Here is a 22,420-nt window from a genome sequence, read left to right as displayed (position 1 = left end):
TGCACAGTCCATTTCACCTCCTTCTCAAATCTGCTAACAGGACCGCCCTGACCTATTGGTTCTGCCTGCTCCTGCCCAAGAGAACGTATCCCTTGACTCTACTTTTTCTCCTTTTGTCCAGTCACTTCCCTCTTACATTTGCAATTCCTGATGGCTTTATGCCACTTTCAGAATTTCCAGTTTGCGGACACTAGCCGCCTCCTCTGTAACATGAATTTGCAATCCCTTTCCACATCCATCTCCTATCACAATGGTCTCAGGGCTTTCTGCTTATTCCTGGACAAGAGACCTGAACTGTCCCCACCCACCACCACCCTCCTTTGCCTGGCCAAACACGTCGTCACTCTGAGTAACTCCTCCCACTTTTTTTCAGGTCTAAGGAGTTGCCAGGGTACCCACATGGGCCCCAGTTATGCCTGTCACATTGTCGGGCACGCAGAATATTCTTTGTTCCAGACCGCCTCCGACCCCCAATCCATAACTCATTCTCCGATACATCAATGACATCATCAATGACATCATCAATGACATAATCAGTGCTGCTTCCCTTTCTGGCCCAGTATTGGAAAAGTTTTTCAATTTTGCTTCCAATTTCCACTCTGCCCTCACCTTCACATGGTCCATAACAAAAACAGAATTTGCTGGAAAAGCTCAGCAGGTCTGGTAGCATCTCTGAAGTGAAATCAGAGTTAATGTTTCGGATCCAGTGACTCTATCTCAGAAATTTCTGTTCTGAGGATTGGTCACCAGGCCTGAAATGTTAATTCTGATTTATCTTTGCAGGTGCTGCGAGACCTGCTGAACCTTTCCAGCGATTTCTGTTTTAGTTTCTGATTAATAGCACCCGCAGTTCTTTCGGTTTTTGCCTGGGCCATCTCTGACTTCTCCCTTCCCTTCCTGGGCTGGCCACCAATATCCACTACAACCCAGCGACTCCCAAAGTTTCTTTAACTACAGAGGAATCTAAATTATCCGAAGGCCATGGGCGGGGAATATTTTGCTCGGTTAATCGAATGCCGGATGGTGGAATGCTGGATAACATAATTCAGCCTTGTGATCTCGTTCAGATAATCCAAAATTCAGATAATCCAATGCCGGATAATTGAGGTTCCTCTGTATACATCCTCACACTGGCGATACAAAGGGCAGACTGGGTGACCACTTTGCAAAACACCCACATTCTGTCCACAAAGAATGACCCTGAGCTTCCAGTTGCCTGCTATTTCAATACACTATTCTGTTCCCTCTGGCCCACGTCTCTGTCTCAGGTTTGCTGGTGGTGCTCCAGCGAAGCTTTGTGCAAACTGGAAGAACACCACCACATTTTCCACTCGGGCACCCTGCCACCTTCTGGACTCAATATCGAGTTCAACAATTTTAGAGCTTAAGCAAGTCCTCCTACTGTCCTCACCCCAACTCCCACATATCAGGCCATGTCATCACACCAGCTACTACTACGAGCAGTCCAATGTCCACCCCTAATGGTCCCCATTAACTGCTATTTGTTCCACCAAGCTGATGCTTACCCACTGTTTTGTTTGTCCAAATGCTTGTCTCTCTCCCTGGGCTCCATCTCCATGTACCGTTTACTCCTCACCCGATGTTTAGCATATACCAACCCTTTTCTGAGCTACAATCAGTTCTGAAAACGTGTCACTGCACCCAAAGTGTTAATTCTGCTTTCTCTCTACAGATGCTGCCAGACCTGCTGAATGTTTTTCCAGTGGCATGGTGGCACAGTGGTTAGCACTGCTGACTCACAGCACCAGGGTCCCAGGCTCAATTCCTGCCTTGGGCAACTGTCTGTGTGGAGTTTGCACGTTCTCCCCGTGTCTGCGTGTGTTTCCTCCCACAGTCCAAAGATGTGCAGGTTCGGTGAATTGGCCATGCTGAATTGCCTGTAGTGTTAGGTGAAGGGGGAATGGGTCTGGGTGGGTTGCTCTTCAGAGGGTTGGTGTGGACTGGTTGGGCCGAAGGGCCTGTTTCCACACTGTAAGTAATCTAATTTCTGTTTTTGATTTCCAGCAACTGCACGTTTTTTGGTTGTTTGAATAATCAGGGCCCTGGATGTGGGAAGCTCTGAGGGAGCTGTTAGCTTAAGATTGAGAAATTGCCACCAGTTTAGCTGTAGCAGACTGATAACGCAATGCTGTATGTTATGTACTGTGTAATTAACAGTTCAACGTATTGCTTGTCCTGAGTTCAGTACATAGTGCTGAACCTGGCTGCCCCCTACAGGCCAGCTTGCTTTATTGCTAACCTTCAGAAAGAATGACTGAAATGCCAAACAGCATAACTCTAATTCGCATCAGCACATGCTGTTCATGTAGTTCCTGCCTCAATACAACAACACCTTGCTTTTATATGGCACCTTTAATGCAATAAAACCTCTCAAGCCATTCACAGAAAATTAAAGTTGACACCAATTCAAAGAAGGACAGGAGGACAAAAAAAATTGACAAAGAGGTAGTTTTTAAGAATCATGTAGAAAGGAGGAAATTAAAGTGGTGTGGTTTAATGAGGGCCCTCCAGAACTTAAAGGTAGAGGGCCCTCCAGAACAGTTGAAGATAGAGCATTGGGATGAGGGGAATGGTGTGTACCAGAGAGATGAGTGTGGAATACTTGAAGGGTTGCAGGGCAGGAGGAGCTGCCTGAGTCGGGGTGGGGTGGGGGAATGGTGGTGAAGGATTTGAATGCAAGAGTGAGAATTTTAAATTCAGGTGTTGTTGGACTGGGAACTAATGCAGTGAAACATGGGAGTGATGGGTTGATATGATCTGGTAAAATTTAGGATACTGAGGGCAGAAGTTTAGAACAGGCCATATTTACAGAGTCTGTAAGGTGGGAGGTTACATTCAAACATCAGAGTCTGGAAGTGACATGAGCACGGACAGGGGTTTCAGAAGCACATGGGTTGGAGCAGCATTGAAGGTGGTCATGTTGCAGATGTCAATGTTGATGGTCTTTGTAATGGAAATGATAGGAGTTTAGAAGCACAGCTACATAGAAATGTCTGGATTAATCTTGGACAGTGAACAAATCGAGGGTGGAAAGCAAAGGGATTTTATGGCAGGTTGAGGGTGTGGTGCTGGAAAAGCACAGCAGGTCAGGTAGCATCTGAGGAGCAGGAGAATCGAAGTTTCAGGCATAATCCCTTCATCAGGAAACTCTGATCTCCAGCACCCGCAGTCCTGACTTTCTCCGTTTTGTGGCAGGTACCAAACTCAATGACTACAGTATTCTCAGTTTTAATTGGGAGTACTTATCAGAGCCTCAATATGTGTTAAACACCGTGAAAACAAGAGGCAATGGGGTTGAGAGAAATGGTAGTGAGATAGAGCTGGATACTGAGCTGAAAATGTGTTGCTGGAAAAGCGCAGCAGGTCAGGCAGCATCCAAGGAGCAGGAGAATCGACGTTTCGGCAATCAGCCCTTTTTCATTCCTGAAGAAGGGCTGATGCCCGAAACGTCGATTCTCCTGTTCCTTGGATGCTGCCTGACCTGCTGCGCTTTTCCAGCAACACATTTTCAGCTCTGATCTCCAGCATCTGCAGTCCTCACTTTCTCCTAGAGCTGGATACTGTCAGCGTAAACAAAGGACAACACGGTGTTGTACTTCCAAATTATTTTGCTGTGGGTCAAAATGTCAATGAGGAAGAGGAGAGGGCTAAGAATTAAACATTGACTGATTTCAGAAAATTAATGTTATTTAAAATGGTAATTTCAGGAATGAACCGTGTCTGACTAATATGTTAGAGTTTTTCAAGGAAATCTTAGCTAGAGTAAATAGAGAGAAACCAGTAGATGTGTTGTATTTAGACTTCCACAAGGTATTTGACAAACTGCTTCACGAAAGGTTAAGTCATTCGAGCCCATGATGTTAGTGATAGTATATTGGCATGAATAAAGAATTGACTCATGGGCAGAAAACACTGCGTGGGGCTAAGGAGATCTTTTTCAATGACCAATGGGTTCTACAGGAATCAGTGCTGGGACCACAACTGTTCACTATATTTATTAATCTTTTAGAGGAAGGAAATGAATATACTATGGGCAAATTTCCAGATGACACTAAAGTAAGTGGAGAGGCAGGTTCTGAGAGGGATACAGTTTATATGCAGATATTGATAGGTTAGATAAGTGGACAAAACATGTAGCAGGTGGAGATTAAGTTGAATTAGATTTATTATCACATGCACTCACATGAATACAGTGAAAGGTTTACACCTTGCCAAAAGAACAGAGTATTATTTAAATGGAGAAAAGCTGCAGAAAGCTGCAGCGCAAAGAGAACTCATGCACAGAACACAGAAAGCTAGCACGCAGGTAATCAGGAACGTTGATGAAATGTTGGCCTTTATTCCAAGGAGGTTGGAGCATGACAGTAGGAAAGTCTTACTGCAATTGTACAAGGTGCTGATGAGACCACATCTGGAGCAATTTTTGTCCCTTTGTTTAAGGAAAGGTATCAATTCATTGGAGGCATTTCAGAGAAGGTTCGCTAGGATGATCCTTGGTATGGCAGAATTGTCAACGTGGAGACAATAGTTGAGTGGTATTGTCACTGGGCTGTTAATTCAGTAGACCCAGGCAATGTTCTCAGGACCTGGCTTCAAATCCTGCCATGCCAGATGGTGGAATTAGTTAATTGAATTTAATAAAAACCTGGAATTAAGAATCTAATGGGAACCACAAGGTGATTATCAAGAGGGAAAACATATCTGGTTCACTACTGTCTTTTAGCAAGGAATCTTCCATCCTTTGCCTGTGCTGGCCTACATGTGACTCCAGACCTACAACAATGTGGCTGATTCTCAACTGCCTTCTGGGCAATTAGGGATGGGCACTAAAATCTGACCAGGCCAGAGTTGCCCACATCCTGTGAATGAAGGGGAAAAAAAGGCTAAACAGGTTAGGACTCTACTCACTGGAATTTAAAAGAGTGAGAGGTGATCTCATTGAAACATATTGGATTCTTAGGGGGTTGACAGGGTAAATACTGAGAAGATGTTTTTCTCACAGGACAATCTATGATCAGTGGGCACAGTCTCAGGATAAAGGGGTGCAAATTTAAGACTGAGATGAGGACGAATTTCTTGTCTCAGTGGGTTGAGAGTCTTTGTAACTTCTTGCCAAAGAGAGCTGTGGGGGCAGTGTCCTTGAGTATATTTAAGGCTGAGATAAAAAGATTCTTGATCAGTTGGAGAATCAAGAGTTCCCGGGGAAACGGCAGGAAAGTGGACGTGAAGAACGTTGGTCGGATCAGCCATGATCCTTTTGATGATCTAGCAGGCATGAGTGCCTGAATGGCCTACTCCTGTTCCTATGTTCTGTAGTCTTTGGGTTTTAAGGTATGAGAAATGAAGTTATTTCAGGAAGCTCTCTAACTTTGAGTGGTTAGGGAAGAGAGGAACCGGGGAGGGAAGTCCCACGTAGCTGGAGAATGGAGGAAAGGAGTAGAATGAGGAAAGATTATGGACATAATCACTATCATGTAAACTGTGATCTTGGTTAAGGGGATGTCTCACTATGGGGGTGAAGCAGAAATCCGAACGCAGAGGTTCAAATGTGGGGTTGCTGGGTATATGGACACAAACTTTGGAAGTGAAAACTTGTTCATAGACATTGGAGGAATGGGAAGTTGACTTGGATTCGTAGTCTGCAAGGTCAGAGGGGTCAGGGTTGATCATTTTGGGAGGGTTATGATGGTAAATCTGAAAGGGAGGGGACAGCACCTGAAGACTGGGAACTTTTTGAAATTTCAATTGTCATGGAGGCAGGTATAACAGAGAGTGGGCAGTAATGGGGACAAGTGAGAAACAGGGGGATTTTGAGTGTCTGATGAGCTTGGAGGGAGCACGAGGGAAAAAAAGTCACAGAGGTAGACGCTAATTCAGGGCTTGGGCTGAGAAAGCAGAGGGAGCTGAATGATCTAAATGGCAAGAAATCCAGGTGTTCCTTTCATTGTTAATAGTGGTGAGAGTGGAGGAGGCAGTGGAGAAGGACATTGGGAAGAGAGATACTGGTCTTTAAAAGTAGCTGGAGTACTAAGCAGTAACAAAGAAAGTGCAAATGAAAGGGAAAATAAAGCAAAAGGAAACTAGGAATAAGGGGCATAAGTTCAATGTTGGTTTCAGAGGCAACAGTCAACAAACCTCTAAAAAGCAACTAGAATTTATGAATAACGTTATAGTCAGGAAGTCCATTGTAAACAATGTCTGCTGTCTCATGATCCACGATGTAGTGCTTGTTATGTTTATAGTTATTTCACTAATTGGGAAAGAACGACACATGATGATAATTTTTAGTTTCTGCCAGCTATCACTTTGACAGATAGACTTAAAAAGTTAGTCTGCTGCACCTCTATAAAAGGAAAAGATTTTTGTGGCAAAGGTCCACATGACATCCAATCTGTAAAGTAGGAAACTAGGGCTGAATAGACACGATTTGATTGTCTGCAATTTTCCTGCTAACAGTATAAATGCAGCTCATCAGCTGAATTGACTTGTCCATGCTCCACAGTTACTAAAAATATACACATGAACCTCCAGGGACCTCTTGTCATTAGTAGGGCATTCCATGCAGAATATCAGAAGATGGTTGGCTTAGAATATTACCGGGTGTGTACAGGGAAATTTACCTCACATGTCTGCAGAATATTTTTTTTCTATTCAATCCCCCCCAAATCCTTGAAGAAACCAAAAGCAAAAAAAAAAAGAAACAATTCATCTATTAGTAAAAGTGGTAAGAAACACTTAGCTTTTTAACCTGAGTAGAAGCATGCTAAAAATGGGTCTGCAAGTACAGTAATGGCTTTTTACACAGATACTGTCAAGTGTGATTAGGAAAAATACAGTCCCATTGACTGGCAGTTACATGTTAAATGGATGTTCCCGGTTATGTTGTAGCAAGCAGTGCAGTCTCTGGAGATCTCTTGAGTAACATGTCTCCCAAGGTAGAGAAAGCAGAACCTCGCACATATGCTAAGCAGAACCCTGCTGATCTGTTAATTTTGCTGGTGTTGGAAAACAGCTGAACCATGCTCTCCCACCATTTGACATTCAGAGGAGTTGCCAAGTTCTTTTTAAAGATTAAAACTTTTGCAGCGTTCTCAGTGTGAACTTTCACCATTTCATTCTGGTCTGATCACTATCACCAAACAGCTATGAACTCAACAGCAGCATGCAACGCCATGGGAATGAGTGCCAACCAATCGCAATGCTCCATATTCTAAAACAACAGTGTAAATGAGATATGGATGGCACAAGGTATTAATGTATTGTGAAGAAAAGGTGACGTGTAATGAAAAACAAGTCTTCCCTTTATAAATCATTTTGCTTCACCATAATTATAGAGGTAGCTCTCAGGGTGAAATTGATTTGTGTGATATGAGTACATCTGGTAATTACACTTATATTCTCGCGTTTTAAAATATCTGTTATATGACTGCAATTTTTCATGAAATAGTACTCATTATGACATTTTTCTAAATATTAATGCTTGTGCACAAAATGATCATCAATGTAAAAGATGTGACTGATTAGCAGATGACTAACCAACATGTTCACAAAAACAAAATACTGTGAATTTTTGAAACCTAAAATAAATACAGAAAATGCCAAAAATGCTTAGCAGGTCAGACAGCATCAGTGAAGAGAGAAATATGTTTACATTTTAGACTGATTACTCTAACTCTGTATCTGTACTGGCTGCAGATCCGACTTGACCTGTTGAAATAACGTGATGTTTACAGCAGTGCTTTCCCAGCAACTGGACCACCATTTAAACCATGGGCTATAAGTGTGGTACAGTGGTAGTGGCTATGACCTCTTGAGTCAGGTGTACCTGGGCTCAAATCCCACCTGCACCAGAGGTGTGCAATAAGATCTCTGAACAGGTTCATTGGGAAAATAGCTATAGGACAGTTACATCATTTGTGTCAGTGAAAAGTATGTTATTTATGCAAACTGTGTAGTGGAATTGGATGGGGTTGAAATCAGCCAGTTGCGATCTCTAACAAGCAGTGTGAAACTGTTTCTGTTTGACAAAGCTCAATGATCTTTTACTTCTATCAATGAAAGTGTAAGCAGCAAGTGGACGTTGGGTAGCTTTCCTTGATCTGACAGAGGATGCTGAAGAAACAACCACTGCCGACTGGAGAGCTATTCCATTACTGTATGCAGCAAGTCACATAGGAAAAATATTCCTGGGTTTATTTTTATGAATAGTTCAAAGTTTTGTCATGTGCAACCTATGGGTGGCTAATATAAGTATATTACAGTTAGGAAGGTGCAAGAGTTCAGAATTAATAACCCATGGGATTGAATGTGTGGTGCTAATTTGTTATCTCATTTTATCACTTAGTCAAGTGGTTCTGCTTACATAATGTGCTTTGTACATGAATATTTATATCATGAGAAGGTCTATTATTACTGTTTGGACTCAATTAAATAGAATCTACGTCAGTGAGTTCTCAGTGTAACGCTTGATGTTAGCTCGTGTTTATGTATAATAAAAAAATGATCTGTCAACTTTTGACTGAATAATGGTTTTGTACATCTCTATGAGGTCATTTCTCAATCTCCTACACTCCAGTGAAAAAAATCCCAGCCTACCTAGCCTTTCTTTATAACACAAATCTTCCATACATGGTGATATTCTGGTAAATCTCTTCTGAACCCTCCCTAGCTTAATAATATCCTTCCTATAGCAGGGTGACCAGAACTAGACTCAGTATTCAAGAAGAGGCCTCACCAATGTCCTGCACAACCTCAACATGACTTCCCAACTCCTATACTCAAAGGACTGAGCAATGAAGGCTGGTGTGCTAAACATTTTTTTAACCACCTTGTCTACATGCGACGCAAACTTTAAACAAATGTGAACCTGAACACCTACGTCCCTCTATTCTACAATCCCATCCAAGGCCCTACCATTAAGTGTATAAGTAATAGTTTGATGAGTAATTTTTCACTGGTTACAACCTTCGTGGCCAATTAATCCCACTAGCCTGGATAGGTGCAGCTCCAACAACACTCAACACTATCCAGGATAAAGCAGCCCACCTGATTGGCACCACATCCACAAGCATCCACTCCCTCCACCACTGATGCTCAGAAGCAGTAGCATGTATTATTTACCAGATGCACTGCAGAAATTCACCAAAGATCCTTAGCCAGCACCTTTCAAACCCATGATCACTTCCTCCACCATCTAGAAGAGCAAGGGCAGCAGATACATTGCAACACCACCACCTGCAAGTTCCCCTTCAAGCCACTCACCATCCTGACTTGGAAATATATCGCCTTTCCTTCACAGTTGCTGGGTCAATAGCCTAGAATTCCCTCTCTGAGGGAATTGTGCGTCAACCCACAACAAGTGGATGCAGCAGCTGAAGAAGGCAGCTCACTGTCACCTTCTCAAGGGCAGCTAGGGACGGACAATGATGCTGGCTAGCTGGTGACATCCACATCCCAGGAATGAGTAAAAAACTGACTCCTAGTGATTGAATTTATAACCAGTGATGGATGCTGTCACAGAGTTAACTGTTCACAGACATTAGGAAAATGGTGCAATATTAGAAAAAGAACAACTGATGCAACAACAGGAGGAAAGGACCTGAGGATATAATCACAAAATTGAATGCAGGAACAACAGCAAATGTGACTCTCATTAAGAAAGTAATTTTGAACACTCTGCAAAGCACGCCAGCGAAGAATAACATTGCTTCTTGATAAATGCTACAGAAGGCTAACTGAATGAGAAACCAAAGGAAGAGGGCTCATTTTCAGAGTCAAGGAAAGGAAGGAGGACATCAACTACATCCTGCTGAAGAAAATTGGAGAAAAAAGGAGTTTATCACAGCCGGAACCAAACAGGGGAGATTAAACCATACCCATGTGGATCTGAATAATAGAAACTGGGTGGAGACATCTGATTAAAGGAAGCCAACGAACTAACTACAATAAAAAAATACAATCAGTTAATGGTGTGAGATGATTCAGGGCAAAGGGGAAATAATGCCCATTTGGTGTTTGCTTTTGTGTGCAAGTGAGAAATGGAGATAAAATATTAAAAGGGACTAGAGATTAGCTTTGAAAAGTAACAAAGTCAGTCAAATGTAGATAGTTAAAGTAATGTGCCAAAATCATGGAGGAATTTTCCTACCAGTTGTTGTAGGGAAATTACTGGTTAGTTGGTGTGCATGGTATGGGATTTGGGATTCATTTCTTTATATATAGCCACCATTGACAACCCAGATCTTTCTGCCCACATGATCCCCTGTTGATGCAGTGATGGACTGTCTATCAGGGCATTTATAACTGATGAGGTGACACTTATGTTAGCTCCCAACACATAAGTATAAGCTATGGGCTGCTTAGTACTGAAGGATCCAGTAGTCTTTTATTCCAGCTCTTGGCATCCATGTATTTGATAATCACAAGCATTTGTCTGTTTGGGCTCAATCTAAGAAATTCAGATGTAAACTGTGGTATGCTTCCCTTGGTATGTCATGCTGCAAGAGGACTCAGTAAGATGGAGTTTGATTCCTTTATACCAAGATGCAACATGCCATAATACAGTGATGACGTCACGAGCTGCAAGGCATAACCTACTGTCCTCATTTTTCCAAAGAGAAATAAATTCCAAAGAGAGTTATCCATAGGCATGCGCTGTTCATTCAATAATCACTCAAACAGGTGAAACCTTTAAAAATATTTGCAACTTAAATTGCATTTAATATTTTGGAGTAAAAATAGAAAGGGAGAAATCGAAAGCTGGAGACAGAGGAGGTATGGCCTGATGGTATTATCGCTAGACTATTAATCCAGAGACCATGGCAATGTTCCAGGGATCTGTCATAGCAAATGGTGGAACTTGAATTCAATAAATGTCTGGAACTAGGAATCTAATGATGATCATGAAACCATTGCTGTTTGTCAGGAACCATCTGGTTCACTAACGTCCTTTAGGGAAGGAAATTACTGTGCTTCCCTGTTCTGGCCTTCATGTAACTCCAGACCTACAACAAAGCAGCTGATTCTTACCTGCCCTCTGGGCAATTAGGGGTGGGCAATAAATGCTGGTCAGGCCATTGACAGCCATATTACATGAATGAATTAAAAAAAAGCTTGGCATGTCTGGCAACATGGGTGGAGAGAGAAAAACAGAGTTAACATTTGGAATCCAATATAACTCTTCCTCAGAAATGTGAAGGGTTGGAAAGTAATAGTTTTTATGCAGTTGATATGGGGATGTGGAACAGATTGTGAGGGTGCCCAGAGTAGAAGACAAAGAGGGTGATGATGATGGTAAAGGAGAGATTGATATGTAGAATGGGTGTGTATGGTAAGTGCGAAAAGGAGAAAATGGGTCTAGCAAAGTCAACAAGTCACAGGTAGGGTTTGGGGTGCTGGGGGATGTTGAAAGGAATAAGAAAAATGGAGGAGAGTAATGGAGTTCATGCTGTGAAGCTGTGGGGTTCTCTGTTGAGGCCTTAAAGTGTCAAAGTTCCTCCAACTTATGTTGAGTTTCATTGGAATGGTGTAGCTGGCCCAAGATGGGAATATCAGCATGGGAGCAAGATGGTTTACTGAAATGGGAAGTAACTGGAAGGTCAGGGTCATTTCTGCAGACAGAGCGGAGGTGTTCCAATGTAGTCACCGAGTCTGTGTTTGGCCTTGTCGATGTAAAGAGACCATATTTTAAGCAGTAATAGACTCGACTGAAAGAAGGCCATATAAATTGCTGCTTTTACCTGGAGGGTGCCATGAAAGAAATGGTCCCTGTAGAATGCTTTTTTGTTTTGCCTTAATGTTTTGGAATTCTGGTAATCTGTTCTGATTTGGTAATATTGTATTCACCTGGAGGGCTCTGCACTATTCTTGGTTGCTCCACATGGGATTAATGTGGATTTCACCAGTTTCCTCATTTCCCCCCCCCCCCCCCTCCCCCATTATCCCAGTCCCAAGCCTCCATCTTGGCACAGCCATCTTGACCTCTCCATCATCTTTCCCATCTATCCGCTCTACCCTCCTCTCCAACCCATCACCTTCTCCCCCACCTTCATCTATCTGTTGCATTCTCAGCTACCTCTCCCCCCAAGCTCCACCCTCCCTCCCAGTTATCACTCAGCTCCTGGCCCAGAAGCCTCATTCCCAATGAAGGGCTTATGCCTGAAATGTTGATTCTCCTGCTCCTCGGATGCTGCCAGACCTGCTGTGCTTTTCCAGCACCACACTCTCAATATTGGCTGACCTCCCAGTTCTCTTGCTGTTGGTAGTTGCAAGTCAACATCATCGCACCATCATCATCGTTGGACCTTTCTCCCTCACTGCCTATGTGTATTGTTTGTTCTTAGCTGGCTTCTCAGCCTTCACAATACCATGATCAGTCATGATTATATAACTTGGGCTGATTGCATGTCTTCAAAATCTTTGCTTGTATCCAGGTATCTGTGACCGTATTTCTGCCTTGCACTCTCTGTCTGATAGTTGGGTGCTTGTGGTAGTTTCCTACCTGCTTATTGGTGGTGTATCTCTTTCATTCTCTTCCATCTTTGAAGAAGAGAGTCCTGCGGCTTTCTTGTTCTCACCACTGTGGGTTTGGTGCAAATCTCGTGAATGGTAGTGATGCTGAGATATGTTCAGACCAGTAGACCTTTTGCTGATGGATTTTTGTAGAGAATTTTGAGATTCTGAGCTGAACTTGCAATTTTGCACCTCACTGTGACTGTGCCAATGCACAGAATTGAGGATCTCTCTGTTAGACAGTCGTTTGTAGGTTGTACCATGGAGCTCCACATGTTGTGGTTTTGACCTTTAACTAGAAGTCTACTCCTGGCTACTTAATTCAGAGATAAGTGTTTACATAAACTTATTGCTGTTAGTCTCCCAAATGTTTGGAGAGCCAGGTTTGTGTATCTTCAGTGGGCTATTCAAGGCCTGAAAATTAGATCTTACAGCCATGCACTGCTGCTTAGCTCCACACTGCCACCATGTTATAATATAATGCTGTATCTGGGAGCTGTTAATTTGGGCATCACTATTAACCCAGGTTTGTCCTTCTGCTTTTTAAAAGTTGAATTATTTCTTGAGGATTTTCTTCTGACTGCCAGCCAGTTCTTTTAGAAATGGAAACATGAAGCCCATTGGCAAACTCTTATCACTTGAAGGAGATAAAGCATTTGAAACATCTGGTAATAATCTATACTTAAGGAATGGTCTTAATGTGCTGTTGGAGAATGCTCAAGTACAGCAGTGAACTTTTAGGCAAAAGATAAGCCATAATATATATGAAGGAATATAAAAACCTAAAAACAACAAAATAGGCTTGATATGTTACGTGAGATTGCTTTTAAACTGAAAGCATATTATATAATGAATAACATGGGAGTATATAGGAGGAATAAACCGATTAATAATCATAGAGTCATAGAGCTGTACAGACTGGAAACAGTCCCTTCTGTCCAACCCATCCATGCCAACCAGATATTCTAAGTTAATCTTATCCCATTTCCCGACATTTGACCCATATCCCACTAAACTCTTCCCGTTCATATACCCATTCAGAAACCTTTTAAATGTTGCAATTGTACCAGCCTCCACCACTTCCTCTGGCAGCTCATTCCATACACTGCGTGAAGAAGTTACCCTTTAGGACCCTTTTAAATCTTTCCCCTCTCACCCTAAACCTATGCTCTCACATTTTGGACTCCCCTACCCTGGGGAAAAGACCTTGACTATTTACCCTATTCATGCCCCTCATGACTATATAAACTTCTATAAGGTCACCCCTCAGGCTCCAATACTCCAGGAAGTTGGAAATATTAATGCATCAAACCTCTAGCATATTTCATTGGCAATTTTGCCATGATTTTATTGTAAATGCTATTTCTGGATACATCTGGATACATTTCTCAGAGATAAAATAATGATGATTTTTCAAAGTGCAAGATCTCATTGAACATGTATTTCTAGCAAGTTGTTTATCTTCAAAAAGATACTGTCTTAAGAACCAGAGATCGCTATGATCCATTTGGCTGAGTGTTCCAGTATCTAAGAAGTATCTATCTCACTGTTTTTCTCATATCCCTTTCATTCAATAGAGTACCCCTTACATCCAATGCTGTTTGCATTCCTTCACAATATCCACTGTACATTTTCCCCATTCCCAGTCCACCTACCTCTTCAATTTTATGCTGCTCAAACAGCTGTTTGAATAGGTATATCTCCAGGATCACCAGAATGTGATATGACTTTGCTTGTTAATATGGTTTAATATTTAAACAGATCAATGCTGGAGGTTGCAACAATAGTCAAAACAGCATGAAATTAAAATTCTTACCTTGGAGTGTTACCTCAGAGTTTGTGAGGAAATATTGCATAAACATATCAGGAAAGCAATTTCACAATACTTTGGCTAATTAAAATTTTATTCATAAATAAGTCTTCTTCATTGAGGCCATTTTTATGCGACTTATTCTGAACCCTGACAATTTATTGAAGTCAGTCGAGTGTTTTGCTATGTAATTACTGAATTATTATATAAAGAATCAGGATACAGATATAATGATGAATGCAGATGAATTATTAAATTAAATACAAAAACATTGCATGTATTCTGAGATATAGTATTGATTGTCACAGGCTTTCTTAGTTTATGTAAGATGGATAGATTGTGAAGAGCCAATGCACTGTAGTGTGTTAACTGGGGTGAGAAGAGCGCACCGGAAATCAAACCCCATTATTCCATGATCTGTGCCAGAAGTGTAAACTACAGGAATTTTTTTTATTAGAATCCCTACAGTGTGGAAACAAGCCAGTTGCCCCAACAACTCTCCAAACAACACCCTCTGACCCTAAATTTTCCCAATGCCAATCTACACATCTTTTAGATTGTGGGAGAAAACCCACACAGACACAGGGAGAATGTGCAAACTCCACACACAGTCACCTGAGGCTGAGATTTGAACCCAGGTCCCGAGCATTATGAGTCACCAGTGCTAACCACTGAGCCACCGTGCCTTAATCCCAATCCACAAATACTCCTACACAGAGAGGGCAAGATACACAGTTCCATAGAGCAATTGTGAGTGGAAAAAAATAAGGAAACCTTGTTGATCAAGAGACCAGTCTTTTTCCATTGTTCCTTCGGTTTCTTGACAACATGATCGTGTTGGCAGCAGCTCCAGAACAATGGAAGAACATTGGTTCTGGTAACGTGGAGCAGGTTTGCAAGACATCGATCTTATGATTAAGTGAGAAAGATCAGTTTTCAGATTTTATGAGGAGATTAGAATATTGATTCCTGGAACTTTTGCTGATTCTTAGGAAAGGCTTTACTGAGCTATTTCTTTAACAGGTTTATTTTAAGGATTCTTTTGGTCCTCACTGAGAAAAAGAGAGACATATAGTCTTGTTGCCTTGCAAACCTGTCTACAACTGAATAATTCTCATCTGTGGCAAAACAGAAACCAGGAAATCTGCCATCCTTATCCAATCCGCTCACATGTGACTCCAGGCCCACAGCAATGTTGTTAGCTCTTAACTGCCTTTTGGGCAATTAGGAATTGGCAATAAATGAATAAATGGCCAAGCTGTGATGCATATATCCCACAAATGAATGGACAATGTCTAGAGAGAAGAGCACAATAAAGGAAAACACTGTCGAAGAGTATTGCATTCAGTGCTGGTGACCACATTACAGGAAGGATGTGCAGGCTTTGAAGAGGGTGCAAAAGGGGTTTACCATGATGCTGTCTAGATTAGAAGGTATGAGCTATAAGAAGAGGCTAGGAAAACTCAGGCTATTTTCTCTGGAGCAGCAGAGGCTGAGGGGAGGCTTGATAGAAGTCTGTAAAACTGTGAGATGCATAGATAGGATTGACAGTCAGAATCTTTATCCCAGAGTTGAAATGTCTAATATTGGAGACCATGCATTTAAGATGAGAGGGGGCAAATTCAAAGGAGATGTGAAGGGCAAGTTTTTTTACACAGAGAGATGTAGGAACGTATTACCGGCATGGTGTTGAAGGCAGATACAATAGGGGCATTTAAGGGACTTTTAGATAAGCACATGAATATTCAAGGAATGGAGGGATATGGACCAGGGGCAGGCAGTAGGGATTAGTTTGATTTGTTCCTGTGCTGTATTGTTCTATGTTCTACACCTGTGTTCTAAGAGTGTGTTTTTTTCAATGGTTAAATAAAGTGTTGCAGTAGTGAAAGACAGAACCTTACTGTTGCATGAGGACAATCAAGGTATGTTAGACACTAAGGATAGCCTAGCATTAACTCAGTAAAAACAGAGTAACCTTTGAAGCGTGTAAGTGCAGTCACCCAAACCCCTGAGTACCAGGAAGTAGAGAATCTGTGAAGGGATCAATGACCCAATAGATTAACATGGAAACCACAAAGTGCCCATAAAGCATGCTGGAAACAATCCTCTCTTACAGTCTATATGCTATTAAATCATTGAAATTGTCAAAACGAAATCACATCTCAAAAGTCTGCATTCTCCTATAATAGGTTATTCCATAATCTGAGGGCTTTGTGCAGATTTATGGGACAATCAAATGTAAAAATCCCATGGGACTTTAAAGGAATTTGCACTTAATAACAAATGATGATGTCCATGAATAAGTAATCATGAACTGACTATTTGATAGTCAAGTGGTAAACCGTTAAAAGCAAATGAGAAATTATCTGCGAGGGTGTAAACACCATTCAGCTATATGTAGATTATCCTATTTATGACCACAAGATAATAAGATTCGTGATAATATACATACACACAGATTAATTAGCTCAATCAGAGTTAAATTACAACAGCTTTCACCTGCTTAATCTTCCTTTGATTTGGTTATCCTACAAATCTATTGTAACTGTTTGAGAACATCTCCTTGCAGTAGTCAGGATGTGGGACAGAAAGTAAATCAGGAGATTGAAAATGCATGCAAAAAGGGGATGATTATAATAACCATGGGGGACTTCAATATGCAGGTGGACTGGGAAAATCAAATTGGGAGTGGATCTCAAACAAACAAATTTGTGGACTGTCTACGAGATGGTTTTTTTCAAGCTTCTGGTAGAGCCCACTTGATTTCTGGATTTGGTGATGTGTAATGAGGCAGGTTTGATTAAGGTGAGCTTAAGTTGAAGGAGCCTCTAGGAAGTACTGACCATAATATGATAGAATTGACCCTGAAGTTTGAGAGGGAGAAGCAGCAATCAGATGTAACAGTATTACAATTGAGGAAAGCTAACTACAAAGACATGAGGAAGGAGCTGGCCAGAGTTGACTGGAAGGGGAGCCTACCTGGGAAAATGGTGGAGCAGCAATAGCAGGAGTGTCTGGAGCAGGCAAAGCAGAAATTCATCGCAAGGAAGAAGGAACATAATAAGGGGAGGCTGAGGCAACTATGGCTGACATGGGAAGTCATAGCATAAAGACAAAAGATAAAGCATACAATGTGGTGAAGATTAGTGGGAAGCCCAAAGGATTGGGAAGCTTTTAAAAACCAACAGAGGCAACTAAAAAAGCTATAAGTGGGAGAAAATGAAATATGAAGGTAAACTAGCTAGTAACATAAAAGAAGATTGCAAAAGTTTTTTAACTTTTTAAAATATAAGACGGGGCAGGAGTGGACATTTGACTAAAGGTCATTTTTCTATAATGTGCGGTTCATTAACACAAATTCTCTGTAATGTGATTAGACAAACTGGGGACATTGTTTCCAAAGCACAAACTTTTAAAACATGTGTTGACTTTAACTTGATTACACCGCCAACTCTTTAAGCGCTGTTTCTAAAGCAGGATTTTTCTATAAGGTTACACAAGAACGTAACCATCACGTATAGAAGAAATACCTGTACTGGAAAATGAGGCTGGAGAAATAGTAGTAAAGAACAAAGAAATGGTGGAGGAACTGAATAACTATTTGGCATCAGTTTTCACAACGGAAGACACCAGTAACACACCAGAACTTCAAGAGAGTCAGGGGGCAGAGGTGAGTGTAATGACCATCACAAAGGAAAAGGTGCTGGAGAAGCTGGAAGTTCTAAAATCACCTGGACCAGATGGACTCTATCTCAGAGTTCTGAAGGAGATAGCTGAGGAGATTGTAGAAGCATTGGCAGTGATTTTTCAGGAATCACTGGAGTCAGGGAGGGTCCCAGAGAACTTGAAAATGGTTAATCCAACACCCTTGTTTGACAAGGGAGGGAAGCAGAAGATGGGAAACTATGGGTTGGTTAGCCTGACCTCAGTCATTGGTAAGATTTTAGAATAACCTAAAGAACTGAAATCAGAAACAAAAAGAGAAATTGCTGGAGAAATTCAGCAGGAGGTGAAGGCAATGGAAGAAGAGTTCAATGTCAGGTTTTACTCAAGATTCATTAAGGTGGGAGCACAGAGGGACAAAACTAAGACTGTTGCTGAGAACAGAAGGTTTAGCATCAGAGGGCGGAAGGTCAGAAGGGAAAATAAATAAACAGGAGGTGGGGTTAGTAGAGGAGATGGAGCCAGAGGGAAGGGGAGAGGAGGAAGGTGTCAATGCCTGAAAGGAAGAGAAAAAGTTCCTTGTTACAACCTCAAATGAGCAGGAGGATGAAGTGGAACTGGGATGGTGGGGAAATGTGACAGAGCAGCTCTGAGCCAGTGCTGATGGAGACACTGGCCCAGAATGTGCATATGAGTGTGGATCCATTTTTGTGCCCTATTTCTTTGAACTAGAGTCCTCTCCCTGTCCCACAAACCCCTTCACCCACCTCCAGGCCTCTCCCTTCACCTGGACACTTCCCTCTGGCCTTTGACCTGCAATCGATCTGTTCATCTAGAACTGTCGACAAGACATTGGTTACCCTAATTTCTCTGACCCCCTCAACCATTATGACCTATCTCCCTCTGAATTGACTGCACTGCATGCTCTCAGATCCAACCTTGACTTTTGTAATCAAACCATTTAACAAGGGTGGTGCTGTTGTTCTCTGATGTACTCACCTTCAAGCTGTGGAGGTGGAGTGCCAACTCACAGATGCCTCCTCCTATCTCCCCCGGACCATGACTCCACCATGGGCACCAGGCTATCATGTCCACAATGGTCACTACACTCATTTCGTTTGGTAATCTCCCTCCTGCTGCCTCCAAGTTCACAAGCCCCCAAACCCACACAGTTCACTTCTACCTCCTTCCCAAAATCCACTAACAGTTCTCTCTGGGCAGACCCATTGTTTCTGCCTGCTCCTGTCCCACAGGACTCATCTCTTCCTATCGTGAGAGGAATTTTCTCTCCTTGTCCAGTCCCTTCCCACTTTCATCCATCCATATTCTTCTGACACTTTACACCAGTTTCTGAATTTCTAGTTTGTGGGCTCCAGCCATCTCCTTTTCCCTTTACAGAGGAGACTCGATTATCCAAAGAACACAGACGGGGAGTATTTCGGTGGATTGATCAAATGCCGGCTAATCAATGCTGGATAATATTGTTAGCCATGCAGCAGGACGTTGCGTTGTTACTCAGATGATCCGAAATTCAGTTATTCGAATGCCGGATAATCAAGGTTCGTCTGTACACGGTCAAGATGGCCTCAGGGCTCTCTGCTTCTACCTGGAAAGAAAGGCCCCACCAGCCCCCTCCTCCACCTGGCCAAGGCCGTCTTCACTCTGAGCAGTTCTGCACTTTGTTTCTCCAATGTAGACCAGACCACATGGTAGACAAGCAGGAGGCTGGAAGACCACAACAAGCCAGGCAGCATCAGGAGGTGGAGAAGTCAACGTTTCAGGTATAACCCTTCTTCGGGATGGGGGTGGGTATACGGGGGAGCTGCAAATAAAGGGGTAATGAGGGCAGGGTGGTGAGGTAGGGATAAGTCCATCAACAGGTAGATGGTACCATCTGGATGGTCAATTCGAGGAATGAATCTGATTGGTAGCTGGAAGGAAGGGTCGATCAGAGGAATGGAAGGGAGGGTCAGGGGATAGGAAGGGAGCTATTTGAAATTTGAGGTCTCATGTTGAGTTCTTCAGTTCTTCAAGATGAGGTGCTGTTCCTCCAATGTGCAGTCTGATTCACTGTGGCAATGGAGGAGGCCAAGGAAAGTGAGTGGAAAAGGAAATTAAAATGGGCCCTGACTGGGAGATCAGGTTGGCCCCTGTGGGCCTGGCTGAGATGCTCGGCGAAACATGCCCTGAGTTTACATTGGGTCTCTCGGATGTAGAGAATAGCCAATACAGTGGACTACATTCAGTGAAGTGCAGGTAAATCGCTGCATTCACCTGGAAGTAATGCCTGGGCCCTTGGATGGTGAGGAGGGAGGAGGTAAATGGGTGGGTTTTACACCTTCTGCGATTGCAAGGGAATGTCCCATGGGGCTGTCTGAAGACTTTGGAAATGGAGGAGGAGTGGACCAAGGAGGGAACAGTCCCTGCAGAAGGCTGACAAGGGAGGGGAGGGGAATATGCGTCTGGTGGTGGCATCCCTCTGGAGGTGGTGGAAATGGTAGCTTACAATCCTTTGGGTGCAGAGGCTGGCGGGGTGGTAGGTGAGGACCAGGGGGACCGTATCATTGTTGTAGGAGGGAAACGGAATTGTTTTGTGGAACACCCACTCTCTGCCTGCAAAAATGCCCCTGAGCTTCTGGTTGCCTGCCAGTTCAACACCCCACCCTGTTCCCTGGCCACTATCTCCGTCTCAGCCTTGCTGCGGTGTTTCAGCAAAGCTCAGTGCAAATTGCAGGGACAGCATCTCATTTTCCACTTGGGAACCCTACAAATTTCATGACCTGAGCACCTTCTCCCACACACCAGACCTTGTCATCACACAGACTGCTACCACAACAGTCTTTATAGGGTCTCTGATGAAATCAGTTAGCTCAGAAAGCTCGACGGCAAGGGATTCAATTTCCTCATTCCAACTGATTTAGATGTGGGTCCTTTTCTGGTTCCTCACCCTGTTATGTAGCAGCCTGGTCCAGTAGCCTTGTAATAATTGATATTGCTACCCGCAGAAGCAAAAGTAGCGTCTAGAGATGTGCAGGCACCATTTCACTGCAACTGTTGCCATTGTCTCTCAGTTTACAATCTAGTCTAGACATTCAATTAGTACAGTCAGCCATGACAAGAGGGCATCAGCAATACAGAATGTTCACAAGGTCATGAGCAGGGAGGCATTATTGATTAGTGACCAGGATTAACTTTGGTCAATTATATTAACCAGACTACATGAAATTGATATGTTCTAAAATAATCATACTGCACATTGGTTATGTCACAAATACATTGTGAATCAATTAGATTTTCATTTGTAATAAGTAGTCAGCTATTGAGTAGGAAGAAAACATACAATATTATCAATATTACGCAAGACTGCTTCCTACCTCAGTTTATTAAAGGAACAGACCATGACAGAAGCCTTAATGACAGTGATACTTCCCAGACTGTCAGAAGTGAGCAGCAGATGGAGTGTTTGTGACTTTCAACAATCGTAAGACGAAGGGTCATTAAGTTGAATGTAATGGGCACAAAAGGCAGAAACTAATGAAGGCTAATGTACCTGGTTACAACATAAAAGCAACTAGGAGAAAGTGAGGACTGCAGATGCTGGAGATCAGAGCTTAAAAATGTGTTGCTGGAAAAGTGCAGCAGGTCAGGCAGCATCAAAGGAGCTGGAGAATTGACGTTTTGGGCATAAGCCCTTCTTCAGGATTCCTCTGCCCAAAACGTCGATTCTCCTGCTCCTTTGATGCTGCCTGACCTGCTGCGCTTTTCCAGCAACACATTTTTAAGCTACAACACAAAAGCGGTCACTGCAAATGTAGATCATCACACATGAATTGAGGAAGATCAAATTACAGAACATGTTGAAAGAGAAACATATATGACAAAAATGGAAAATATTTAGGCAGACAGAAGAAATATTTGAACCTAGTCTTATGTGCTTGAAAAAGAAATCGAAAACAAGAAGAAAGAGTACTTTTTGTGTTACTTCAGAGATTAGTCATATATATAAAATAAATTAAAAATAAATGGAGTAGTTTCCTAATGTGAGAAAAATTGCTGTGATTTAATATGGCAGATTATAACTATGGCTGCTTGGAGAAAATATACCTAATTTTTCAACCTTTCACTTCCATGGTGAAAATTGAGCGTTATATGTAATGGGTGACTAATTCATTGCTACACATTTACGTGTCATCACCCAAAGTTACAAAGGACTTCAATATGGGTATCTTCATATTGGAAAAGCATGAAGGAAGAACAAAACCTTGCCAGGATCAACCTTCAAGTAAATTCCTCAAGATTTATATCTGTAAGAGCAATTACCTCATGTAGAAATAAAGTTTGGATGAATAAGCAATTATAAAATTTCTGATTTAATAAATCTCCAGTTGAGTGTTGAGGTGAAAGTTCCAAAACATT

General features: G+C 42.3%; 1 long non-coding RNA gene across 1 annotated transcript in view; it reads left to right on the top strand.

Annotated features, from left to right (window-relative positions):
- Positions 1-19,488, top strand: part of LOC140484663 (uncharacterized) — a 39,364-nt gene extending 19,876 nt beyond the window's left edge. The window contains exons 3-4 of the long non-coding RNA XR_011962311.1: positions 17,833-18,011; positions 19,403-19,488. This is a non-coding gene — a long non-coding RNA (uncharacterized lncRNA). The remainder of the gene's footprint in view (positions 1-17,832; positions 18,012-19,402) is intronic.
- Positions 19,489-22,420: the final 2,932 nt, after the last annotated feature.

The sequence above is a fragment of the Chiloscyllium punctatum genome, chromosome 13, assembly GCF_047496795.1.
Source record: "Chiloscyllium punctatum isolate Juve2018m chromosome 13, sChiPun1.3, whole genome shotgun sequence".
NCBI classification, from domain to species: domain Eukaryota; kingdom Metazoa; phylum Chordata; class Chondrichthyes; order Orectolobiformes; family Hemiscylliidae; genus Chiloscyllium; species Chiloscyllium punctatum.
This window is presented reverse-complemented; position numbering and strand designations above follow the sequence as displayed.